Genomic DNA, 26,644 nt, shown 5'->3' with positions numbered 1-26,644 from the left:
AACAATATTATCTCCAACGCCATTATTCGATGAATGGCTACACAATAGGGACCCTATGAGTCAATCGTTCATGTTGTCAATGTAGTGCCCACACGACACAAACATTCGATGGTATATCATAGCCAAACACTCTATGATGGGTTTCAAAGATACCCAACCTATGACAACAAGCTACATTCTATTGCCAAAGCCTATAAGCAGTGGAAGAATTACATTCTACCAAAGGAAATGACCATCCACACCAATTGTGGTCCTTTTCCTACTCTAGATAATCCTTTGGAGTTAGTGCCCCTGGATTTTATGTCATGTTTTCCCTCAACCGAGCATGGTAACAGATGTGTTTTTGTTGTCGTTGATTTCTTCCTTAGGATGGGAATTTTGGCACCTTGTAAGAAGATTGTCGCAACAAAATCCACTCATAAGTTCTTCTACGAGCATATTTTGGTTCACTTTGGGTTTCCAAATACCATATTTCTTGATAGGTATAATAGGTTCCTTAGTATTTTTAGTTTAACCTTTGGTCCATGATGGACATCAAGCTTGACCAAATCAACTACCTTCCATCCCTAGATTGATAAATAGAAAGTAGTAGTCAATAGGATCATATCACAATTGGACTTACCCACTCTGCCTCGTCCGCCGAAAATATAAGCCCTACTTGTAGCATCTTGTCTATTTTTTTTTCACTTTCTCCTTAACCCTCAGGTTTTAGCATGATTTTCATCTCTCCTATAACTCCCTTGATCCCCTTCAGTTTCACAACCGATGAAGGGAACAAGTCTTCATATTCTCTGAGGAGGTCAAAAATTTCCTTTGTAGTCTACTTATCCTAAAACTCTCCAATTGAGGCTAACTTGGGTTTGTCATCGGTCCCGATGTTATGTTTCTACAACTTCAATGGGAGTAAATGTGGATCATCATTGACAAGTCCATCCTTGATATCCCTTTCCCCTTCAGTTTCGTGGAATGACAGATGTTGTAATTCCTCCAGATCATCTTTATCTGGGTCTTTGTCCACCTTCCCATAGGCTATTGCTTCATGATATCTGGACTCGTAGATATGTTGTAAATTCTTATGATCTATGCACCCCTCCATTAGCTGACTCGAGGTGAGAAGAATCCGCTTGACAGCCTGCAACACCTCAATCAACCTCTTTTTGCGGTCTAAAAATCAAAAGCTACTGACAAACTAATCAACCAAATTGTCCCAATCTCCAGTATGTTTCCTTATTTCTTCTTGTACATACCAAGATTTTGGAAAGGTTCTCAGGGTGTGTATAAAACCATGCACCCATAACTCCTTTGGAACTCCTTCCCAATTCCATCTCTCCTTACAATTTTGCAAATGTTGTCAAGGATTAGAGACCCCCCTGTATTTTAATAAATCCTCAATGTACTCCCCCACTTGTCTGAATCTTACTTCCATGGCTATTTTGATATTCTCCCATTCTCATAGGTAGTTGCGATGAACTCCCCACCATATTGTTAGTGTCACTTATAATGCAACATTTATTAGAGGTACTTTATGTTCTTCAATAATCGTTGCATCAATCTTGTTTTTAAATGAATTTATTGAATCTATACCATTAAAGATAAGGAAATCGCATACCTCGGTGCATTTCCAATTGATCCGACATATTGTGGTGCAACATCTAGCATTGATTTCATATCCACCCGGCTACCAATTATCCCCATTTCCATTGGTGGGGGTGGGTCCCTATCACCTTCCGAACCCACTTTTGTTGTGGCCGTATTTACCCTTCCCACTGAACTTCCTTCCATGCTTTCTCCCCCTTCTGGATCTCTTAACACCAACCTGCTTGGTGCAATTCCTTCTGTCGCCATTTAATCGCCTTCATGGCCCTTAGCCATTTCTACATTATTCGTGCTCTCCTTTGTGCTCTTAGATCCCTGACCTTTCAAAAGTCATATGCGTCCATCCTCATGACATTCTCATAGTTCCCCACTCAATAGAATCCTTCCCTTTAGGTCCTTCCCCTAGTACTAGGTGTTTACACTGTCATGCTTGGGTTCTGGAACACCAAAAAGCCCTCTTCCACCATTAAAACCTTAATCCATAACATAACCGCTTTCTGTAGCTTCCCTTGCAACCCCAATCAAAACATGACTTTAGCTTTCAAAAAATATTGATGAATTTCTGCTGCAAATTCAATAATATACCCTTCCACCGTGGTCTGTACCCAGAAATATACCACTCTCGTCAAATTTGTATCAAGGAAATGTAGCGTAGGGAGATCTGCTTGAGTCCAAGTGTGATGAGATGGGTTTTGTCAATTGGACTTTCCTTTCACTTGCAATGTCTGCAACCAGTTGTAAAGTTCTTCTAGGAACTTGCACCAAAATATCTCGTACTGATCACTAGCCGGCTTTGAATACAAGATTTCTTCTCCAATAGTTCGTTAGTGGAGTTGAGCTTACTGAGAAAAAAATTGGTCCACTTGCTCATTCCACCAATTTGGTAGTTCTTTCTTAAATATCCTCTATACGATATTTTGAATCCCCTTTTCAAATTTCAAGTCCTGGCAACAGAACCATTTGTTGGCACATAAATAACAACAAGTTCGAGACCTCGAGTTTGGGCATAAGGGCCACCAAAGCTTCAATGTATTATAGCACAATGCCATCATTTTCACCTTACCCATAATGGGTAAGGAGTCTCACCCGAAGCATGTCGTGACCTTAGTTAGATGGGGGTTGAGATCTAGTATCAGGGAGAATCATATTAGAGAATTGAGAACAGAAAACATTAAATCATTCTACAATGAAGTTTGATCGCAACATGCAATATATACTATAATAGAGAGACTACTTAAAATATGAGCATACATAAAAATATTAAAGAACCATAATAACATGCAACTAACACACAATGGTCCCAATAGCAGTCTTCATCATTTAACTGAGTGGTGAATACCTTACATCAGGCTCAGGGCCTCTTTCTCAACATAACAATACATAGGTTTATGGACTGATAGATACAAAGCAGTCTCATAGCTCTGCAACAACAATGGTAACAACATCAATAACAAAAACAACCATTTGTGGTTCTCCTTTCTGCCTTTTGACTCATCTCTACGTGACAACCTGAACTACGAGTTCCTTCTCATGATCTTCACCTTCTCCCTTGCTCAGATTTCCTTGCTCTTTTCCTCCCTGCTTGGATTTGATCCTTCCTACCATCCCTCTGCAACTGCTACTCTTCTACGATTTCCTTCCTTTTTTCGGGTTGTTATTCCTACAACTCTCCAATTTGTTTCTAGTAATGTCAACATTTCAACAAATTCATGTAAGAAATATCATTAACATTTTAAAAAAAATAGATACAAGAATAGTTCATGCATTGTGGATGGTTCCATATTTAGATGATAATATTATTTCCCTCTAACCTTAATTATGATGTAACCAAAATCATGGAAGGTGTGTGCACTAACAAAATAGATAATGAGGCCATTATCTATTCACCCTTCATGGTAATGTTGAGGCTATATAGACTAGTTTGATAGGTTATTTATTTTAGAAAGGGCATGTCCAAAGTATGATTTGGAAGGAACAATGAGGCTTAGCAACTCCATATGCATGTATATAGCTTCCATTCTTAGTTATATATCTATTACCAATCAACTCCAAGGAAACCACAATTGTGGAGGAGAACCCGAGGCACTCCTTCTCAAAGATAATTATAGAGTGGGGCAATAAAGTCATTACAAATCCAGGGATAGTAGTGAATATGCTTCAAATTCTAAATATTTTGGCAAAAATACATTGATTGCAAGACACATTCTACATCCAACCCAACCGACTTGTTAGGTAATGGGTTGAAACAACATACATAACAATCTGTTGTGGTAAAAACACAACACCCCCATTATTGGTTCGCTGAACTCAAATAATGGGGACCCTTTCTATAAAAATTTTGGCTAAACACCTTTTTGGATTTTTATTTAGTTGATTGCCCTACGCTTTCGTTAATTTTACATTTTCTTTAGATTCTTATTTTGATTGCTTTGTTAGAATCGATTTTTTACAAGCTTCCCATTGACACTTGTTTCGCCTCATTTGGTCAACTGGTTTGAAAATGGCACTCCTTTGAAGTCTCATCATTTATCTAGCCTGGGTTAAAATTGCATAAAATGTACAATATTGCATTTTGTAAATAAATTAGTTCAATAATGCATTCATTTTAAATATTAACCCATAGTGAGTTTTTACTAACATTTTTCCATTTTTAGTTATGCAGCCAAACCATTAATTATCAGGATTTTAAGAAATTCACTCCAATTTCCAAATCAAATCCTAATCCCAAAAATCCAAACATTCAAGTGGCTGTAGTTTATTTTTCATTTATTTTCCAAGTGGCTGTAGTTTAGTTAATTTCATAACTAAATTTCATTAAAATAAAATCAAAACAAAACATTAATTTTATATATTAAATCTCAAAATAATTAAATTAATTATTATATAAAATATAATTAATTTAATTAAATTAAAATTTAATATATAAAATTAATATATATAAAATAAAATTAATCGCATCGGGAGTTTGAATCGCATCGGAGGTTTTATTCGGAACACATTTTAAGAACCCCCGATACATACCCTACCCCGATTGCCGATCCCCCGATCATCAAAGCATTCAATGCATCGCATCGGGAGTTTTCATATGTGCAAGTTTATTAAACCCCGATACACTCATGTCGCCGATTTCCGATACAACATGTCGCCGATCGCCGAATGACTTAAGTCATTTAAGCAAAGGTCTTTTATATACTTGGTTTTAAAGTTTCAACTCACTCTCACGATGAGTGAGTGAATAAAGAAAAGAATAAAACGTATAAGTGGAGGGTAGTTTATATTTATTTATTTTTTATATTAGTTTAAAATAATTAATTTTAAATTGAGTAATATATGTAATATAATTAATTTAAATAAATTAAATTGTAATTATTATTTAGATTAATATTATATAGTTTGTAATTAGTTAATTATAATAGTTAGTTAATTATTAATTAATAAATAGTTTACTAATAATTAGTTTAGTTTATAATTAGCAATTAAAATAGAATTAATTATTAGATAATTAGAATTCTAATTTAAGATTAGATTTTTAATTAAAATTTTAATTTTTAGCCCAGCAACAGAATTTCCAGATTCATGCCAGAATTGACTCATCAACTTTGGAAGCTCATAGAATGAGTTTTACTTGGCCAAATGAGGCCCAGGACGGCTCATTGGAAAGAGAAAATCAAGGAGAACATTTTGGAGGAGATTTCACCAACAGATTTAATCATTTATTGGGCCAAAAATCAGGCAGAAGATCAAGTTCCGAATTTTGAAAACAAAATCATTTTTCTGAGTTTTATTTTCATTGGTCCAGGCATCTTCTAATTGCAGATTCACTCGTCAATGATATTCTTGGCCAATTAAATCATCCCAGGCATCAATAGAGAATTTATATTTTATAAAATTTGATTGGATTTGATTTAAATGCCAGCAATGCCATATTGATTTTATTGTTGCATTTTAATTTATTTTGATTTCTTTTTGCAGGAAAACAGTGGAAGAAATATGGAGAAAAGGATCTCAATCAATGAGAATGCTCCAGCAATTGGATTTGGCAGATTTCTCTTCACCAAACTTTCCTCTCAAGAATTCCTTCACAGATAGTATAAGTAATAGATTGCAGAATGTAATAAGGGGCGACTCTCCTCTGCAATGCTAGACTTCTAAAAGCACTACTGTAATATGAATTTAGAGTTGTAGGAGAGAGGAGAGAAAATCTCAGATCTGGGGATTATTGAGGATTTTTCTTTTGTATCTTGAATTATGTATGAGGGGCAAAGTTTTCACTATTGTGGCTTTAGCTTTGAAGGCAGAAGTTCAAGCAATGTAAAGGACTGTTGGAGACCAATATCAGAGAAATGGATGCAATAAATTGGTATTTTTAATACTACTGTTTCAAATATCAGTTTCATTTTTATGGTAACAGGAATGTCCCATTTTATTCATGTTTGTGCACTATTGTCAATATGGGTAATTTATATCAATCTTGTTATTAGGTATCTATGTTCTTATGAATTAAAATCTGATTTCTAAGTAACTATTTACTCAGAAATCTGTCTTATAAAACTGATTTATTGAATGGTAATGTGTTGTGAACTATTTCCACATATCATTATTCAATTATTGGATTTACTGATTTGATAATTAATATCATTTTTATGGACTACTTCTTGAATGTTGTTGGTTTATTATTTCAGTTAAGAGGTCTCAATGGGATGTGTTTTGGTAATTATAATATCAGTTAATTGAACTACTTCATTAACTTGATATTCATTATAAACAAGACATATTTAAATCTCAATACTTTAATTATCTTGCTCTTAGTTGGGTTAGATCTATATCTGCCTAATTAAGATAGGATTTAGATTAGTTTCTTTTGCTTGCATCATAAAATAAGCTTGCATTTAGAGTAAATTCTACATTTTTTTAAGTCCTCTCCTCAAAGAGCAAAACTTTAGTTGTGGCTTGGCTGAACCCAAATCAGCTTAAGGGTCATTCTCTTTCCTGATCAGCAAGAAGAAGTGATCTGATATCCCTATCTATTGGTATGTAAAGATACATCATAAACCAATAGCAATAGGGAAAAGGTAACTGGACCTAGTTGAACCAGTCGGAGCCACCACACCAAACGGAAAAGGAGCGGCTTTTAAGGTCCGGACCGGGTGGTTATCCCCCAACGTTGTTGCAGCGATTTTCGAGGCATCAAAATTTTTGGCGCTAGAAGGAGGGCCTGAGAAATTTGTCTATTGGAGTCTTTTCAATTTTAACATTTTGTTTATGGCTCCTCTTAAGCTTCCAATTTGGAGTTGTATCCATGGACGTGCATCCTCCAATACCCCACCTGAAGTGGTAAGACTCTTGTCTCAGGTAAAATTCGATGGTAAGAGAAATTCTTCTGCTTTTAACCATGTCTTTCAATTTATTCAAAATGTGTCAAATTACAATTTTCAAGGAATTGATGAAGGCATTTTATGCAGAATTTTTACTCTCACATTTGCGGCAAAAGCCAGAAACTGGTGTAGAACTCTTCCGGTTGCCTCAATCCATAGATGGGATCAATTTGTTACAATTTTCATTTGTAAATTTGACGGCTACGATTATGAACAGGTATGTGAAGAAATTGAATATCTACGAAGGTTTAAAAATGAGTCTGTTAATGATTTTCATATTCGATTTCACTTGAATTGTTTAAGATTTAAGGACGAAGATAAACCTACGGAAGAAGAATCATTAGATTGGTTTGAATATATTTGTTCTCTTCCAACCATTCCCAATCCATATGAAATTGATTCAAGCTTTGTTCCATCCCCTTCCAATACAAATGAGAATCTCAATTTGGATGTGCAAATAAATTGTGATGAAGTGGTTTCACAAAGCTTAGAAGATATTTCTCATCAAATGCAAAAAGACAACAGCAGCAATTTTGGAGAAAAAGCCGCCTTGAAATCTGAAAGCTACTTCGAAGTAAATTCGGAAAATCAAATCGCAAATCAGCAAGTACAAGCAGCAATCAAAGTAAATAAAATGCAAATTGCTGTACAAATTTCTGAATTTCTCCATGATGAGCAAATGCCAAAATCAAAGAAGCAAAGCAGCGTTCTTCAAGAAAGCATATGCATGCAAAGGAATGATCTGCAATCTAAAATTTACAATGAGCATAATGCACAAGAGCTCTCAAACAGAGACAGTTTTAAATGCATTGTTTCAGGTTCACATTTTTCCCTTTATCCTGATATTTTCAATAATGGTATTATATTTCCTCCTGGTATCAATGATATTTCAGAAATTAAAGAGGATGATTTAAATGAATTACCATTAAATTTTTATCAAGATAAAGAAATAATAATTGATCATTCTTTTGCCACTAATGAACATGAGATTTTTGTTCCTCCTTCTTGTTTGGATATATTGGATGAAATTGAACGGAATTCTAGAGAGTCTTGTGAGGTTATTTATGATGATTACTCTGATATTGAGGATGTTGATTTCTATTCTTCTCAAGAGAATCCTCATGATAAAATTCAAATAACATCTGAGGATGAAGAACGCTTCAATTTAGGAATTATCTCAACTAATCCTCATTTTAGAGCAGCAAATTATCTTCATGATTTCACCATTCAAGAAAACATTCCAATTTATGATTCATATGAAGATCAAACTCCCATTCCTATTCATAATCATAATTCGTTTTCTATTTCACAAGTTGGAATTCAAAATTACCCAAATTCCATAATTCTGGCCATTCCTTGTGAAAATGAAATCATTTCAAAATGATCCCAATTGTGCTGTAACATTAGTTGTACAAATAGTGATTTCATTTTAGTTTTTCTTTCACAGCTTTTTTGTTTAAACTTAGATTTATTTTCTGATTTTATTTTGAAAAATTTTCACATTTTTCGCTGGCATATTAAACACTTTATTATCAAACACTCAATTGATGAATTGCCTTATTGGGAAATTGAAGTTTCATATTATAATCATGAGCATCAAAAGATATTAATATTTCAATTTCAATCAATGCTAATGTTTCATCAAAAGCTTCTATTTTTTCAAAGGCAATGTCAACAAGAGAATGTATTTTTGCAATCTGGCCAGCAATTCAATTCAATTAATAATTTTCCATGTCATTTGACAGACTTCCATTCATTTTTCATTGACTCATTTGAAAATTATTTGGAAGTTTTTCCTTTAAGGAAAATTCTCAATGATTTAACATTTGTACATAATACTAACAATTCTTTCCAGACCTTTGAATTTAAAAGCTCATCTTCACAATCTGGCCTGTTATCTCTTCCTTTGAACATTTCTCAATCCTTAATAGAAATCCATCCAGATTTTTATGATCCAATTGGTAGTCAATTGGAAAGGAAATTTTAGGAGAGAGAGATTTTAATTAAGTTCCTAACAATAACTGTACATTCTGATTTCATATTTATTTTCCTTAGTTTAGTCAAATCTGTATTTTTATTACTAACATTTGAACTGTACATAAACGCAGGAATAAAAATGAGAAAATGGCTACACTGGAAATATGACTATACCTAGTCATTTTCATGTATATGGTTACAATAGGAGTAGAATTAATTTAGTTAGTTTGTTTTGTATAGTTAATTTGTTTTTAACAGTTCTGTAGATTTAAAAATAAAACAAAGTAATCAGCCATTCTCATACATGTTTAGTAAAAACATTTTTCCCTATCAGAAAATTTTAATTCTTGCTTTCTTTTAAATTTCTTATAGAAATACCTCTACTCTGCCTATTTCGAATAATGTCTTGATTAAATTCAATTAAAGTTGCACTTGGTATCGATTGCCTCAAAGCCACTTTCCTTCATTTCGGGATTTCCTTCTAAGATTTTCTTTTGAAATTTATATGGTAAGGATTTGAGGATAAAAAAGCTTCATGACCCCATTATCCCATGAAATGTATGACTGTCTATGATAAGCTTAATTCTAATTCCATCATTATTAGCCAGTCCAACCTTTCACGGTAATCATATGAAGTTCATATTATCTTCCTCGGAATTTGCTAAAAGCTGACCTTAAGGATGTCCATTTTGCCAAGTGCACACATTCAAATCTGTTTTGATATTTTTTCACAATTAGTGGCTTAATCTCATTCTAATCTTTAGTTTATTATCTGATGCTGTAAAATGCATCATCTTTATTTACTGAAGGCATCATTGAACAGTCACTATAACAATACAAATTTTTCTCAAGATTAATTCGGAATGAGCAGAGGTAATAAATTGTTGTTTCACTTCGAAAGGGAAGCATAGCTTAATATTTATTTCTGCTAAATTTTATATTCCCTGGACATGAATAAACAGATTTTATTTAGGCTGATTGCACACTTAGATTTAGAATAAATGATGAGATGATTTTGAACAAAGTCAAAATTTTGATAAATCAAAGGAAGAATTTGAAGATTCGTAAGGTAAAATTCGCAAACAATTTCCTTCCAGGTACGCATTTGCAAGTTCGTTCTCATCTCTTATTAGTTTCTCTTTTCCTTAGTTTATCTTTGACTCGTGTTCTATTTTATTTACAGGTTTTCATTTGTTTTCAAAAACTTGAAGTAAGCAGTAAACCCATTTCAAATTTGCAATAGGCTCAGGGAAATTTTATTTGTGATGCATTAGAATTTAAGCATTTTTTAATTTTGCTTTTATTCACTTAGAAAACCCAATTGAAATTCCAAGGAATATCATAAGACCATTCGCATCATAAGATTTCATCGGAAGTAATTCTTAGCATTTCTTTGCTCATCAAAGACCTCCGATGTATTATCTTACTCATATGCCATATCGCATTTCACATATCGGAGGTTTGCAAGTGAAGTATACTTCCATGATCAGTGAATTGCTGATCTCCGATAAATGACTTTACCGATATTGCGATGACCACATAATTATGGACCCGATATGAAATTCGAATCAAGTTTATAAAAACTATCGCATCCACTCAATCGCAATAATGGTAGGAGCATAACTTTAAAGCGGTCGATGTCTCGGATCCGATATGTTATCAAATTTTCATCATAAAATTATCGGGTCCACTCTTCATCGCATATCGGCATATCAAATATTGTTACACCATGTGCTAAAAATTTCCGATCGCCGACTAGCCACGTCATTCATCGCATATCGGCATCGCAAGAATCATATCGTGTTACATCGGGTACCAAAAGTTTGCCAATCGTCGATATCGCAATCGTCTCATCGCATTTTTATTTATGCTCATATCATATCTCTGAATTTGCGATGTGCGATGTGGGAAGCACAGTGTAAATATGCCCCGACCCCCGATATAATATTTCTTTAATGATGCGATCGCTCCATCTCATAGCACAACTTCTCATCGCATATTTTCATATCGGCGATTCGCCGTTGCAACCTTTGATGCGAGACCTTCCAATGCATGCCTCTAAACCATTAACATTCGATCGATATGTGGCATAGCAACAAAATTGAATTCTTGCAAATTAAACTTAAAGCATGGTGAAGAAACATGTTGTGTGGATCATCCGATGAGGCGATGTGTTAAAGCGAGCTTGGGTAACCACTATGGGAAAAAGGCAATTGATGACAAATTTGCAGGATACAAAAAATCATTTCAATTTCTCATACATTTTAGTTTTAAATATATAATTCCACAATTAAAAATGGAATTCAAGACCTCTATCTTCATATTTAAATTTTATTATCTTGGATTTGGTCTTGATTCTAAACAATTTATCAAATCATGGAGTTTATATGAAACGTATAATATTATGAAGAATAGTCATTACTACAAATTCTCATTTTCATTTCTGATGCATTTGTTTTAATTTCAATTCCCCTGAGCACTAAGCATTCTATTTTGACATTTTACTGCTTGCTTTAGTTTAAATAAAATAAATAATGATTTTGGGTTATAGGATTTTGGTTAGTGTGACTTCTTCAAGTTTTTAATGTTAATTAAAATAAGGAGTCAGCTAGTTTGGAGAAATTGATACCTTTTAGGTAAGATCAAAAGCAATTATCCAATGGTAAGATTCATGTACCCACTTTCATTAATTTCCATTTCATCACTCTAGTTTCATTTTTGTTTTTAAATTATGCTGATATAAAACTCTGTTTTGCAGCTCTCCATTTGAAGTTTTCAATCCTCCGCCAGATCATATTTTCGAAGTCCATACTTTTCTCCAAGTTTTATTTCAATAAGCAGCAATAATCTTCATCGAAACAGCTACACCAGGAAGTTTCTGAACCTTTAGTTTGTTTCTTTAAGCATTCCTTTTTAGAAAATGATTAAGATGATGCTTGGAAACAAGAAGATTCATATTAGACATAAAGTATTCATTGTGGCTGAATTTTACAATCACTGTTATCTAAAAGCCTAAAGCATTCACAACTCTGCAAGGTATGTTTTTCTAAATCTCAACATAAGAAGGAATGATTACATGCTTATTTTCTTTTTCTTCTTATTGTTGAGACATTGGTATAAACATTCTTGTTTGAGTTTATCTTGCGAAACTTGGATTTTCCTTTTCCATTTTTAGAGACTTCATCGTTTTTATTTTTGTTTGCTGATTTTTTTTCTCATTTTAGTATAAGAATTCTTTTCCTTCGGATTTCAGCTTTGATTTTGGTGACTTTGCCATCATTTAAATGGAAGGCCTATTTGTTACCTAACAATGGTCAGGATACGTGGAGAAAAATTGTTAATAGTCACCTATTAGCTTTTTCTTAAATCTTTTAATGAAGTTTGATTTTCTTATTATAGAGGTAGACATACTTAAGGAAGAGATTACCAATCAAGAGAAGTTGGCAAAGTATCATAAAATCTGAAAATTTCTTTTTCATCAAATTGTAATCATTTTGAGATTTCAAAATTTCATTTGGATCTTTCAAAGTTTTATTATCAGTCAAGGAAATTTATTTATAACCAAGTAAAGACACTTTACAACAAAGCACCTTTAACTCTGAAATTGTCATTCTTAACTCTTAAGGAGTCAATGATTATCCCTGTCCCAAAGAGTCTTATTTTTCTAGAGTATAATTCTGAAATATATTTAAACTTAAAAGATAAGAGGTCTCATCGTGAGCCTGCTTACCATGATCATAGGGGAAAAATAGGCTGACATTACCAACACTGCTAAACAAACTAGGGTAATGGCTTATGATTACAAACAATTATAAGACAAGGGGTCTCATCACGAGCCAGCTTGTTCAGCCCAATTTTAACCAGTGAATGGCATTGTCAACTATCTGGCTACCATACTAGGACAATGGCTTTTAAGATTTATTTAAAAAAAATATATAAAATAAAAAATAAAAAAAAATAATAATACATATATAAATGGATTTATCTCTAGATCAATAATTCTTAAACAGATGGGATTCTGAATCATTTATGATTAAAAGGTAACCCTGTCGAAACTATAGATGTTTGCTGGCAGCAGTGGCTCTACCTATGACAAAGGAGTATATTTTAAAAGCTAAGCTGTAAAGTGACCCCTGCTTTATCTCTACAACTAATTAAGGACTGATGAAGAATTTTCAAATATTTTAATGTATGAGGAATTTTAAGAAAAATTACAATCAGATGATTCTTGCTTTTATTCAGACTAATGAACTTAGTCAAGCATTTCAAGCATAATTTTCTCTTCTTTAATTATTTTTACTTTAATTTTAGGAAAATCTTATTCATATCAAACAGAGATAACTGGTTCTTCTCCCGTGTGTCGCCATTGTTGTGGTAAAAACACAACACCCCCATTATTGGTTCGCTAAACTCAAATAATGGAGACCTTTTCTATAAAAATTTTGGCTAAACACCTTTTTGGATTTTTATTTAGTTAATTGCCCTACGCTTTCGTTAATTTTACATTTTCTTTGGATTCTTGTTTTGATTGCTTTGTTAGAATCGATTTTTTACAAGCTTCCCATTGACGCTTGTTTCACCTCATTTAGTCAACTAGTTTGAAAATGGCACTCCTTTGAAGTCTCATCATTTATCTAGCCTGGGTTAAAATTGCATAAAATGTACAATATTGCATTTTGTAAATAAATTAGTTCAATAATGAATTCATTTTAAATATTAACCCATAGTGAGTTTTTACTAACATTTTTCCATTTTTAGTTATGCAGCCAAACCATTAATTATCAGGATTTTAAGAAATTCACTCCAATTTCCAAATCAAATCCTAATCCCAAAAATCCAAACATTCAAGTGGCTGTAGTTTATTTTTAATTTATTTTCCAAGTGGCTGTGGTTTAGTTAATTTCATAACTAAATTTCATTAAAATAAAATCAAAACAAAACATTAATTTTATATATTAAATCTCAAAATAATTAAATTAATTATTATATAAAATATAATTAACTTAATTAAATTAAAATTTAATATATAAAATTAATATATATAAAATAAAATTAATCGCATCGGGAGTTTGAATCGCATCAGAGGTTTTATTTGGAACACATTTTAAGAACCCCCGATACATACCCTACCCCGATTGTCGATCCCCCGATCATCAAAACATTCAATGCATCGCATCGAGAGTTTTCATATGTGCAAGTTTATTAAACCCCGATACACTCATGTCGCCGATTGCCGATACAACATGTCGCCGATCGCCGAATGACTTAAGTCATTTAAGCAAAGGTCTTTTATATACTTGGTTTTAAAGTTTCAACTCACTCTCACGATGAGTGAGTGAATAAAGAAAAAAATAAAACGTATAAGTGGAGGGTAGTTTATATTTATTTATTTTTTTATATTAATTTAAAATGATTAATTTTAAATTGAGTAATATATGTAATATAATTAATTTAAATAAATTAAATTGTAATTATTATTTAGATTAATATTATATAGTTTGTAATTAGTTAATTATAATAGTTACTTAATTATTAATTAATAAATAGTTTACTAATAATTAGTTTAGTTTATATTTAGCAATTAAAATAGAATTAATTATTAGATAATTAGAATTCTAATTTAAGATTAGATTTTTAATTAAAATTTTAATTTTTAGCCCAGCAACAGAATTTCCAGATTCATGCCAGATTTGACTCATCAACTTTGGAAGCTCATAGAATGAGTTTTACTTGGCCAAATGAGGCCTAGGATGGCTCATTGGAAAGAGAAAATCAAAGAGAACATTTTGGAGGAGATTTCACCAACAGATTTAATCATTTATTGGGCCAAAAATCAGGTAGAAGATCAAGCTCCGAATTTTGAAAACAAAATCATTTTTCTGAGTTTTATTTTCATTGGTCCAGGCATCTTCTAATTGCATATTCACTCGTCAATGATATTCTTGGCCAATTAAATCATCCCAGGCATCAATAGAGAATTTATATTTTATAAAATTTGATTGGATTTGATTTAAATGCCAGCAATGCCATATTGATTTTATTGTTGCATTTTAATTTATTTTGATTTCTTTTTGCAGGAAAACAGTGGAAGAAATATGGAGAAAAAGATCTCAATCAATGAGAATGCTCCAGCAATTGGATTTGGCAGATTTCTCTTCACCAAACTTTCCTCTCAAGAATTCCTTCACAGATAGTATAAGTAATAGATTGCAGAATGTAATAAGGGGCGGCTCTCCTCTGCAATGCTAGACTTCTAAAAGCACTACTGTAATAGGAATTTAGAGTTGTAGGAGAGACGAGAGAAAATCTCAGATCTGGGGATTATTGAGGATTTTTCTTTTGTATCTTGAATTATGTATGAGGGGCAGAGTTTTCACTATTGTGGCTTTAGCTTTGAAGGCAGAAATTCAAGCAATGTAAAGGACTGTTGGAGACCAAGATCAGAGAAATGGATGCAATAAATTGGTATTTTTAATACTACTGTTTCAAATATCAGTTTCATTTTTATGGTAACAGGAATGTCCCATTTTATTCATGTTTGTGCACTATTGTCAATATGGGTAATTTGTCTCAATTTTGTTATTAGGTATCTCTGTTCTTATGAATTAAAATCTGATTTCTGAGTAACTATTTACTCAGAAATCTGTCTTATGAAACTGATTTATTGAATGGTAATGTGTTGTGAACTATTTCCACATATCATTATTCAATTATTGGATTTACTGATTTGATAATTAATATCATTTTTATGGACTACTTCTTGAATGTTGTTGGTTTATTATTTCAGTTAAGAGGTCTCAATGGGATGTGTTTGGTAATTATAATATCAGTTAATTGAACTATTTCATTAACTTGATATTCATTATAAACAAGACATATTTAAATCTCAATACTTTAATTATCTTGCTCTTAGTTGGGTTAGATCTATATCTGCCTAATTAAGATAGGATTTAGATTAGTTTCTTTTGCTTGCATCATAGAATAAGCTTGCATTTAGAGTAAATTCTACATTTTTTTAAGTCCTCTCCTCAAAGAGGCAAAACTTTAGTTGTGGCTTGGCTGAACCCAAATCAGCTTAAGGGTCATTCTCTTGCCTGATCAACAAGAAGAAGTGATCTGATATCCCTGTCTATTGGTATGTAAAGATACATCATAAACCAATAGCAATAGGGAATAGGTAACTGGACCTAGTTGAACCAGTCGGAGCCACCACACCAAACGGAAAAGGAGCTGCTTTTAAGGTCCGGACCGGGTGGTTATCCCCCAATGATGTTGCAGCGATTTTCGAGGCATCAACACAATCCAATAGGGAGGAAAACATAAATAATCTGAAACATTAACAAAATAAATGATTATTGAACTTACCTATTGCATGGACCAAGTTGTTGGAGATGATCTCCACCTCATTGAAGATGGTTTTTTCTTCATATATCCCTAGAGCACAAGGATACAATTCTTGTAGAAATGGGTTATGTATTCCTCGCCATATGATATTCTTATTAGGACCATGGAATCTTAAACTACCAACTTGAAACTCTAAGTGGAGTACCACCCCTAGCTAAATTTCTTGAATGATTTTAATGTTATCCCATCACTTCATTAGTGTTTTAGTGGTCATTGGTTTCTCTATAATCTTAGGATTTCATGGGTAGCTCGCAGTGTCAATCCATTTAGATATCTCAAATTTACTTACTAAGTGTGACCTATTTTTGTTATCAACAATAACATTCCTCCATGAATGTCAATAAACAGGGATAATTTTGGAATTGATTGTTTGAGGTATTTGTTTAGAATACTTTGAAAGGCCTTGTTCATGAGAAAGTTGGTGAAAGATAAACATTGTAAACTTTTACAATATTGAACAATTTCTCCAAAACCTTCAAGTAGATGTTGCTTATCACATGATCTAATTTGTTGGGATCAATAATATACATTATAGAGAAGTGAGAAGAGAGAAATTTAGTTTCTTGCAACAATAACCAAAGTTTCATTTGTCATTTGACAAAATAAGTTAGTACATAGATGAGGCTAGGCCAACCCCTTAAAAATAATGATAAGGCCTTACTCTTTTGCAGTTCCTTGACCACAAGGGTCTAATTGAAAAACACATAGTTCCTTTAAAGATTTGTAGGTTGAGGCAATCACTTCAAGCACTCGAACTTCAAGATAATCCAATATTTGTAATTTTTTACAATAATAAATCCATTATGCACACTCCTCATCATAGAGTTGGGCAGAGAGGGAGAATTATTGATTGATTCCAACCTTGTAAATGAACAACCTTGCCTACTCATTAGTTAGACTCTCCACCACTAGTTGAAGAGGTATATGTGCCTGAATCAAGGATGATATCTTAACACGAGTTATCGACACTTGAACATAGTTGCCATGGATCTCATGGAAAAAATATGGAGAGACTCTTTGAATCTTAGGAAACATTCTCTCATAATCTACTTAATCTATAGGTATTAGGGCTTCAATTTTTCCATTTACTGGGAAATCTCACCCAAAAATTCAACCATTGAAGAATCAATCCTAAGCTAAATCACATCTACCTTCTCATTTTTAAGGTCTTTGTGAGATTTCACCTATGACCCTTAAAGTTAGTTCCATTTAGCACCTTGAATGGTGGAATAAAAGGCATTGCAATAGTAGGAAAAAACCATTCCCCTTTACCTTTGTCAAGACCTTCAGAGACACTTGTAATCTATACCCCTCCTCTGACTCAACATGAAATTATGTTTTTTCCCACTTCTTTTACAAACCCTCCCTTCAAGGGAATCCTCATAGGAAGAGCTTGTAGTTGAAATATTATGAAAATAAATTGGGCACACTATCTCTTTACAGGGTTTCAAGGGATGGGCATTGGAAAATAACTGCCTTATCCTCTATTACCCTTAAGACCTTCTCAATGAATAAGTGAAACAACAAATTGATAACTGGACCGAAAGATAGATCTCAACGTTCATGGTCAAACTCAAATAGAAAGAATCACACCATGGATTAAGCATTGGAATTATGTTTTGGTAGAATCAAGGACTTCCTTTCAAGACAATGACCTTGTTTTTATCATTCTCAAATGGAAGGTTTAAAACCCACATTAAAAAGGGGATATTTTAACCTTAGACTTTGCAACCTTTTCCCAATACGAATCTATTTAATGGATTATCTTGGATATGTTAGGTATTGGATTTATAGAGTACCCAATCATTGTTTTTGAGGCCAACTCCCTAGATCTAACTAAAATGTAGTCATATTGAATAGGAAACTTGAAAAATCCTACTAATAGGAGACATTTTCCATTCCTTTTGATTTAATTACAGGAAACTTTAGTGCCTCTCCTTTCTTATCTTCCTCTTCCATTCCCCCCAAAAAATAATTAATCTCATATCATAAACACTCTATATAGGTAAGTATTGGAATCATGTTCCTCAATTCAAGGGGTAGCTTTACACCTCAACCCATGCAAGTCGACCTAAGTCCATCGTACAACTCATCACACTCTAAGATGGTTTTAATTGTCTCTTCAAAACTAGGGCATAACACACCTTACAATGTGAAATGGTTAAGCCATATGAAACTCGTGCGCTTTTTGCCTTCATGGAACATATTCTAGCTAGTGTTAATCAAACACAATGCACTAACACACATCAAAAGTCCAAGATAACCGTAAGATGTGGCCCACACCCAAGCACTTAGACTACACCTCCATAAAATGCACCCTCAACTTTGGATGTCCAAATTAAATAGTATTCTAATCCAATATGGCCTATTTGTTAGATTTGTGTAATTCAATCTTTATCAAATCCTTGCACCTCCTTAACACCCCATGAGAAATATACACCAATGGTCACCTTCTAGGTTCCAATACCTCCTTATACAACATAAAAAAAACCACCTATATATGTTGCAACAACCTTGCCAACCTCTTTAGTGGGTTGCACATATATTTCACATTTCTTCTTCATCTTGCAAATTGGTAGCACAAGGAGAGGCTATCAACTTCAATCAAACAATGCTCACTTAGTATCACTACCACGTTGCCTTTCTACAACTTCATGTAAAATGTCTTAAGTTAGCTTCACAAATTCTCATGGTGCATATCTTGCTTTTCTACACCTCTAAGTTAGACCACAACCCCCCAACCCCTCTAACTATTCCATCTCTTCAACCCTTGTTAGAGTCTTCTTAGAAATGCACCCATGCCTAGAGTACAACATAACACTAGCATCCCAATTGCGCATGCTCGTTCGATATTTTAATGCCTCGTGGAAACCACATGATCACACTATTTAAAATGAAATGTTTACATCTTAAGGCAAAGCGCCTACTTTTCTTATCAAAACCTAAACTATGTGAGTGACTCGGAGAGGACTCCATTTTATCAAGATAAAAACATAGGGTCTTACAAACCCATTCACACAATAATTTGAATATATTTAACTTAGGATACATACCCTACTACTTCCAAATTTGTCATATGAATTTTAAGGAACTAACACTTGTTTTTAATTATTAAACTGGCTTACTATATACTCTCTTTTGTTTGCACCCACTTAATATGAAAGAACACTTAAATATTTTCAATACAAGCAAGTTAAGAGTACACCTTTCCTTATGAGAGGTCTCACATTCAAATTCCAAAAATAGAGTATGTCTACCTCCATAAAATTGCATAAAAACAATAATCTTAAAATTAAATTATTATTATTATTATGATAAATATGCCAAATATGCAAAAAAATGTTTTCAAACACAACAAAAAAACTTCCCAAGGGTGTTAGTTTCTGAAATACAACTAAAAACATACTATCCAAGAGAAAATAAAATAATGTATAATGTATTTAAGTGAAAATAATATAATGTATTTATAAAATAAAATAATATATTTATAAATCAAAATAATGTAATGATTGTTTTTTCAGGAGGGAAAATTTTAGCATATTTGAAAATCCCTCCTAGCCCCAATCTTTGTTTAAGTTCTAGAACAGGTAGTATATGTTCACTTTTCACAAGGCTGGAGTGAAACAAGATTTAAGAGAGTTGCGAATTAGGGTTATCGAACCCCACCAAGTGATCTTCACTCCATTGACTGCGCCAAGGTATGTTTCATTTTCAATTTCATTGCATTTTCAGTGTTCCACACAAAGAGGAGATTCACTGCATTTTTAGTTTTCCACATAGAGAGGAGAGGAGTACACACACCTCAGGTCTTTGGTTCAAAATCCATGTTTTTTTTTCTTCACACTTATATGTTTAAGCTTTAATCCCTACATTGCATTTTATTATTGTTTGCAGGGAGGGCATTGGCATTTGATGAGTTTGAGAAACCATTTATCATAATAAAGGAGCAAGAGCAGAAAACCCAAATGATGTCAGTCTAGAGCCTTGACGGTGATGTCACCACTAGTATGTTCCTATTCCATTTATTCATTCTCTATTTTTAGATCGGTGAAAAACCTTAAATTATGAAAATAAGTAGAAATTACTTAAAAATAGTATGATTTATAAGTCAAAATTATTCAATCATTCATCACCCTTCAAAATTTATTCTCGTGCCTTCTTTAGCTCCAGCCTATTTCGTAATATGATCCTGTAAAGGTAAGAGTTGCTTTGATGTGGTTGAAGATCAAATTTATACTTTCATTATCGTTGGTCCAATGTCTCCCGTGTGACGGGACGATTGTGGCCACTGTGTGACTGTGGGTAGTCAACATAAGATTATGCGATGGCTCATAACATCTATAATCATCAAAAGGGTTGCAACTATGGATATTAGAGGGCTTGGGTTATTAGGGTCAGATCGGGGCCCACAACAGTGACCAAACACCACCATTAGGAGTTGGAAACACATGCTGGTGCATTGTGAAGCGCAGGGGTTGGACCATCATTTATATATATGCTTGAGAAGGTTGAAGGGCCTGCATGGGGGAATAAGAACTAGGCACCAGATATGAAATTTTGGGTCCTCATCGAAGGCCATCATTGAATTTATCACATCCACAAGGAGTAAACCATATCTATGCTACAGATAAGTTAGTCATTCCAGGAGCTCTCGATATGAGATATCATACCAGATGTGCAATTGATTGGCTAGATCCATTAAGAGCATGCAACACCTATGTAATCATAATCACACCAGACCATTATGGTAGCTTCAAATCAGCAATCTGTTATCTCAGCAATTATTCAGGCATGTTTCTGATTATGTTAATGGCAATGATAATTTACAATTCTATTTGTTCTATTATTTGTAATTGTTACCTTGTGATGAATGGTATCCCATGCTTGCAAACAAATTTATAAAAGAAACCCATAAAACAATCTATTCCTATAAAACGATCCATACACTTAGTAGTCAACCGGATAAAAACCACACAATCTCAGTCAACAAATCTTAAAAAGGAAAATTAAAAGAGAGAAATATTGTTGTCATCTTGCACCTCATAGTGACCAAGTACTACAACACCAGATGAATATAGCTAACCAATTTGTTTCTCACCGCTGAAAGAGCTTCCACCATCTTCTATGATTGCGCACCCGATTTGAAGGACCCATTTGTTGAGTATGTGATTCCCAAATCATGTTGTTGCCTTCCTAGCTGCTACACATGTTGTTGGATCCGAGCACCTATTGAATGATTTCCAAAACATGGGACAAGAACAAGCCCTACGATACTTAGCACAGGTCCTGCGCCCATATAAAACCACCCCTTTCCCAATGTTCGAGCCATAGTCGCTCTATATATCTCAACTATATTAATTTCTCATCCATTGGCATGTGATTCTTAAGCCACAAGCTCGAGTTCATTTTCATCATCAGCTACTCCCTCTGTGTCGCGTTCTGGCTTAGACTCAACTGAAATTGAACTAACATGAATTCAAGGGATTTCTAATACACTTGATGGATCTCCATTTCCCCCCACAAGAGCATTATCTACTTCTTGAGTGTTGTAAACTTGCCTGGAAGAAAACTCCTGACTGTTGTTGTGCACACTAAAACTCCCATGCAATGACACTTCAGAGGAGAAATCTTGACTGTTGTCATGTTCATGAAAGTCCGCATGCGATAACTATTCAGAAGATAATTCTTGACTATTGTCCTACACATTTAAGTTCACATTATCAGCTGGATGGGCTCTAACACTTGCATTTCCCTTCTTCTCTCCATACTCAGCATCATATGTGGAAAGTTCATAGCAGAAAATTGGGCATTAATTCCTAGTGCTTAGACATGAAAAAATACAATGAGGATGATACAAGTGTAAGCATGGGAGTTGCTTAGTAGTGGTCCCAATAGACACAACATCTTTACAGATAACGCAAAGAGGACTCCCATGTTTTGATTCCACGACGATTGATGGTAAATTTTCAAATGCAAATTTTGTTGCAAGAGGAGCACCTCTTCTGTTGTTATCATTTTTAGCAAGATGTTGCAGTAGCTGCTCAAATCCTCTTGCATCAAGATAGTCCCCTGGTTTCCCAACAGTCCCATTGCATGAATAAGCTATTTTTTTCAGGTGGATGTTGGTGGTTTTGGCAGTTAAAACCTTACCACAAGATTATCTCCAGCCAAATTCTCAAATATTTGTTGAAGATAATGGTGTAGATCATGTTCAAATGTGCCACGCCCAGAGACAGGTCAGGTTTAGAAGAATTTGCATGTTTAAGTGGATGTGATGGGTGAGTGGTGCTCATTTGTCAAACAAATTATGGTGATATTTTTTTGTGGACTTTAAATGAAAATGGTAGACATAAATGGTGTGAAGTGCATGTGGAGTTGCCAGAACACAATGATACCATTGCATCAATGAAATTGTTCTCTAAGGTAGCAGTGAACAGAAATGGATGGATAATGGTGATGGAAAAAAAATTAAAAACATTAATATTCTAGCTTAATGTGACTTCAACTCCCAACTCTTTACAAAAATATCATTCCAAATCAAGGCAAGAACAGTTAGGGCCTTTCTGGAGGCTTTGCAGCCTAGGTAGGGCAAACATTATAATCATTGTCGATGAGAAAATTATATGAAAAAATAAAAACTGAATGTGGGATTGTTCATTATATTTTTGAATTTTCTTTCCCTTTTGACTGGTAGTGCCAAGATGCTTCCAATTCCAAACATGTTTGTTAAAGATAAAAATTTATGATTAAAGTGGAAGTCTGCATAAAATGCAGGTGCTTCCTATACAATTGTAGCATTCATATGGAATACAAAGATGGAAATCAAGAAATAAAAAGTGTTGTGAAGGTGGACACTGGACAACGATTCGATAAAAAATTAGGTTTAGCATGAGGTCCTGCAAGTACAGCCCAACTTGGCTGGCTGACCTGTTTGATGAGGGAAAATTTGTGTGGAGAGTGAAATTGCCAAGGCTTCCTGAACATCAATCTGCCTCTGTGTTAGGTTCATGCTATATGTCGATGTTACCGTTCGAAGCCAATAATATGTGGTGGCCTACACAGGTATTTTAGGTATTAGATTGTTTCTTTGATTACCTATTTATAATTTTTTATAATAATTAGGTGGTGTATTTGAAAATTATTTTCCTTAACCTGGATGATTATTATATATGAGACAATTTTGTTTAGTTTACATAGTTGCACATATTTTTTTCCACATTCAAATATGTAATTCTGAAAAAGAATAGCTTATTCATGCATTTATTGAATTTTCTTTGTAATTTTATGAGATATTTCTGTTAATTTTACAAAGTTGTATATACGTTTTTCCCATGTAATTCTGAAAAAAATAGCTTATTCATGCAGGGGGACTATCTGGAAGTTCAAACCTTACCTCAAGATTATCTCCAGCCAAATTCTCAAATATCTGTTGAAGATAATGGTGTAGATCATGTTCAACATTTATTCTTCTTCGATGCTGACTTTGTATGTCTCTCCATCTGGTCCTTTGTGTCCATAACCGGGTTTCTTCATCTATATTCTCTGCTAATCTATTTTGATCTCTACCTTCATCCTTGTATTCATCCTCTTCATCTTCTTCACCTGAATCTTCTTCATTCACATGTTCATCCATGGAGTCCCATTCATATGGACCTACATGAATAGTAAAGCTTCCATATTCACTATATTCTTCATCTCTTCGTCCTAAATCATATTCAAGTGTAACGTCATTCTGTGGATCGAGCTGTGTGGCAATTTCTTGACCATTCTCTACTACAGAATTTTCTACATCAGCATGAACAGTCTCTATATTGTCAAGTGGATCATGAACAAGCAACTGTTGGAGAAACTTTGTACTTACAGGTATAACCATATTCTGTGGATTGTCCTGTGAGGAAATTTAATGAACAGTCTCTAAAAAGGTATTTTCTACATTGCCTTGATCAGTGTCTATATTATCAAGTGGAAAATGAAAAGGAAACTACTAAAGAAACTATGAATATATAGGTATACCTATATTCTATGGATCATCCTGTGAAGCAATTTCATGACCAGACTCTGTGATGGAATTCTCTGCATCACCATGATCAGTCTCTGTGTTGTCAAGTGGATTCTCAAGTGGAAACTGCTGAACTAACTGCAAATATTCATAGTCTCTTTCCTCGGCACCATCTTCCACTATTCCTCCTATTTCCCCTGCCTCGCTAGCCGCCCCTTGAACTTGATGCACATCAGTAAAAGACTGTGCAGTTGCAACTACTTCAATGAAGCCACTTCCACACTCACCACACAACATTCCATGTCAGTTTCCAAGTTATCTTGTTGATCCTTTTCCATCAATTGGGAAATAACTTTGTTTCACATATATCACCAGTAACGTGTATTGTCATTCTCCAGAAAAGCAACAAAGTCAGGCCTTAAAGTTGAAGAGTGTGATTCAAACTAATTCAGTACAAAATCCTGTAAAGACATATCATTAGAGACCTCACCGTAACTTATCTCTTAGCTCTACCAATTTATATGGAGGAATTCACTAAAAAATTAGAATCAGATCAGAAAATTAATTTACTTAAGTTTATATATTAATGTTCACTCATGGACAAAAATAGGAAATGGGACTTAAATGAAGGTGCATTAATAAAATATGTAATGGGAGTGCCTAGTGCATTTCTGACAAATATAAAAGAATAAGCCATGATCAGAAAATTCAAAAAACAATATAATAATATATATATCTATTCATAATATATATATATATATATATATATATATATATATATATATATATATATATATATATATATATATATCACCATCCCTCCAGGTCGATGAATAAAATGAAAAATTAGCCTCTGCAGCTAAAGATTATAACTGTAAATACTAGACAATACATCAAGGGTTTCATATTTGGTGGAACAAAAATTGGATATAATTGAGGAAGGTTTCCTACATGTACACCATTTCCTCAGCAAAACTTTAGGTGTGGTGTTCATTCCCTCCAGTTTTAGATTGTCATTTAGGATTCTGATAATCAGTTGCATGAGGAGACAAAAGAGTCCACAACCTGTTCGCAAGAAGTTGTTGTTCGTATTGCCATCCATAACCCAGACAGTAATACAATACCCTAAATTAAAAGCTACAAATGCCATAGTCAATAGAGGTAGTAGAAATTGGTGCTCTTGTTCACCATCATCTTCATCATCTCCTACACCACCTCTGCCATTTCCATTGTCATCGTCATCACCATCACTACCCTTATGACCTTCTACTGGCTTGCTTGTGCTCTCTCTAATCATTTCTGCAAGGCCATTCAACATACTCTTGGCCCATGGACTATACAGAGCTTGGTTTCAAACTTTAACTTCCTGCTTCTCTTTCTAAAGGACCGCCTAGAAAGGGGAAATTGTCATCCCAAAAGAAAACAATACAAGATGAATGTGCTAATAATTTCCCAAGGCCTAACCCTAGCCTTGCAATATTGACATTAGGACTCAATCTATGGTTAATCGCATCCCAAGTGGATTGGTATAGAAAAGGTTACAGTCCCATACTAGAGAAACTAGGTTTTGAAAAATGGTTATGGATATTTTTGCACCAGCAGTAAATTCTTCCACTATTATATTGAGCCATTGTTGTCACTAGCTTATCCTCAAGTCGATTTAGATGTTCTATCTCATGGTGTGATATTTAGATCGTGGAGAATTTGACCACACTAGACATGTATGTATTCTATTTTTTTCCATATATATGTACATATTCTAATGCATGTCTGGAAATTATGTGACAACTCTTTGAATATAGAGTAATATTATTGCAATGCCCCCTTGCCTTTGCCTTCAGTTTTTGATATTTGTGGTTCTCAAAGAAAATAGGAGTAGAGGAGACTGCATAAAACCATGCCGTTGGGATTGCAAACTGTCATGAATTAATATTTACTGTCCCACATAGCTGATGCTACAACTCCCTTCAACTTGAATATGGAGAATGATCATTCTCACCTCCTTACACCTGTTCCAGAATAAGATAAAACAAAAATTCAAAATAAGTTGTGTATAATAATGGTGCTAGAGCCAATGGATCTTTACCTAATGCATGCTTGAATTCTGACATCTACAGATAAAATAGTTCCAGGGAAAATACACAGATTTTTTTGGTGCAAGATCATTCCACCAATATACACTCCACTGCATGATCTCACTTCTCTAATACCATGTTTAAAAACCTTTGCTAATCTATAGATAATTACTTGTGATATTATTTACCATTAGTTTAGCTTATTCAATTTTCATCAA

At 33.8% G+C, this 26,644-nt stretch overlaps 1 pseudogene; it reads right to left on the bottom strand.

Moving 5' to 3' along the window:
* Window positions 1-24,372: 24,372 nt before the first annotated feature.
* On the bottom strand, window positions 24,373-25,982 carry LOC149229328 (uncharacterized; annotated as a pseudogene).
* Between the last annotated feature and the right edge of the window lie 662 nt (window positions 25,983-26,644).

This window comes from Pinus tabuliformis, chromosome J, assembly GCF_031772625.1.
Source record: "Pinus tabuliformis cultivar Carrire ecotype Pingquan chromosome J, CPIR1, whole genome shotgun sequence".
NCBI lineage: Eukaryota > Viridiplantae > Streptophyta > Pinopsida > Pinales > Pinaceae > Pinus > Pinus tabuliformis.
The sequence above is the reverse complement of the archived record's forward strand: the minus strand, read 5'-3'. Positions and strand labels throughout refer to the sequence as shown.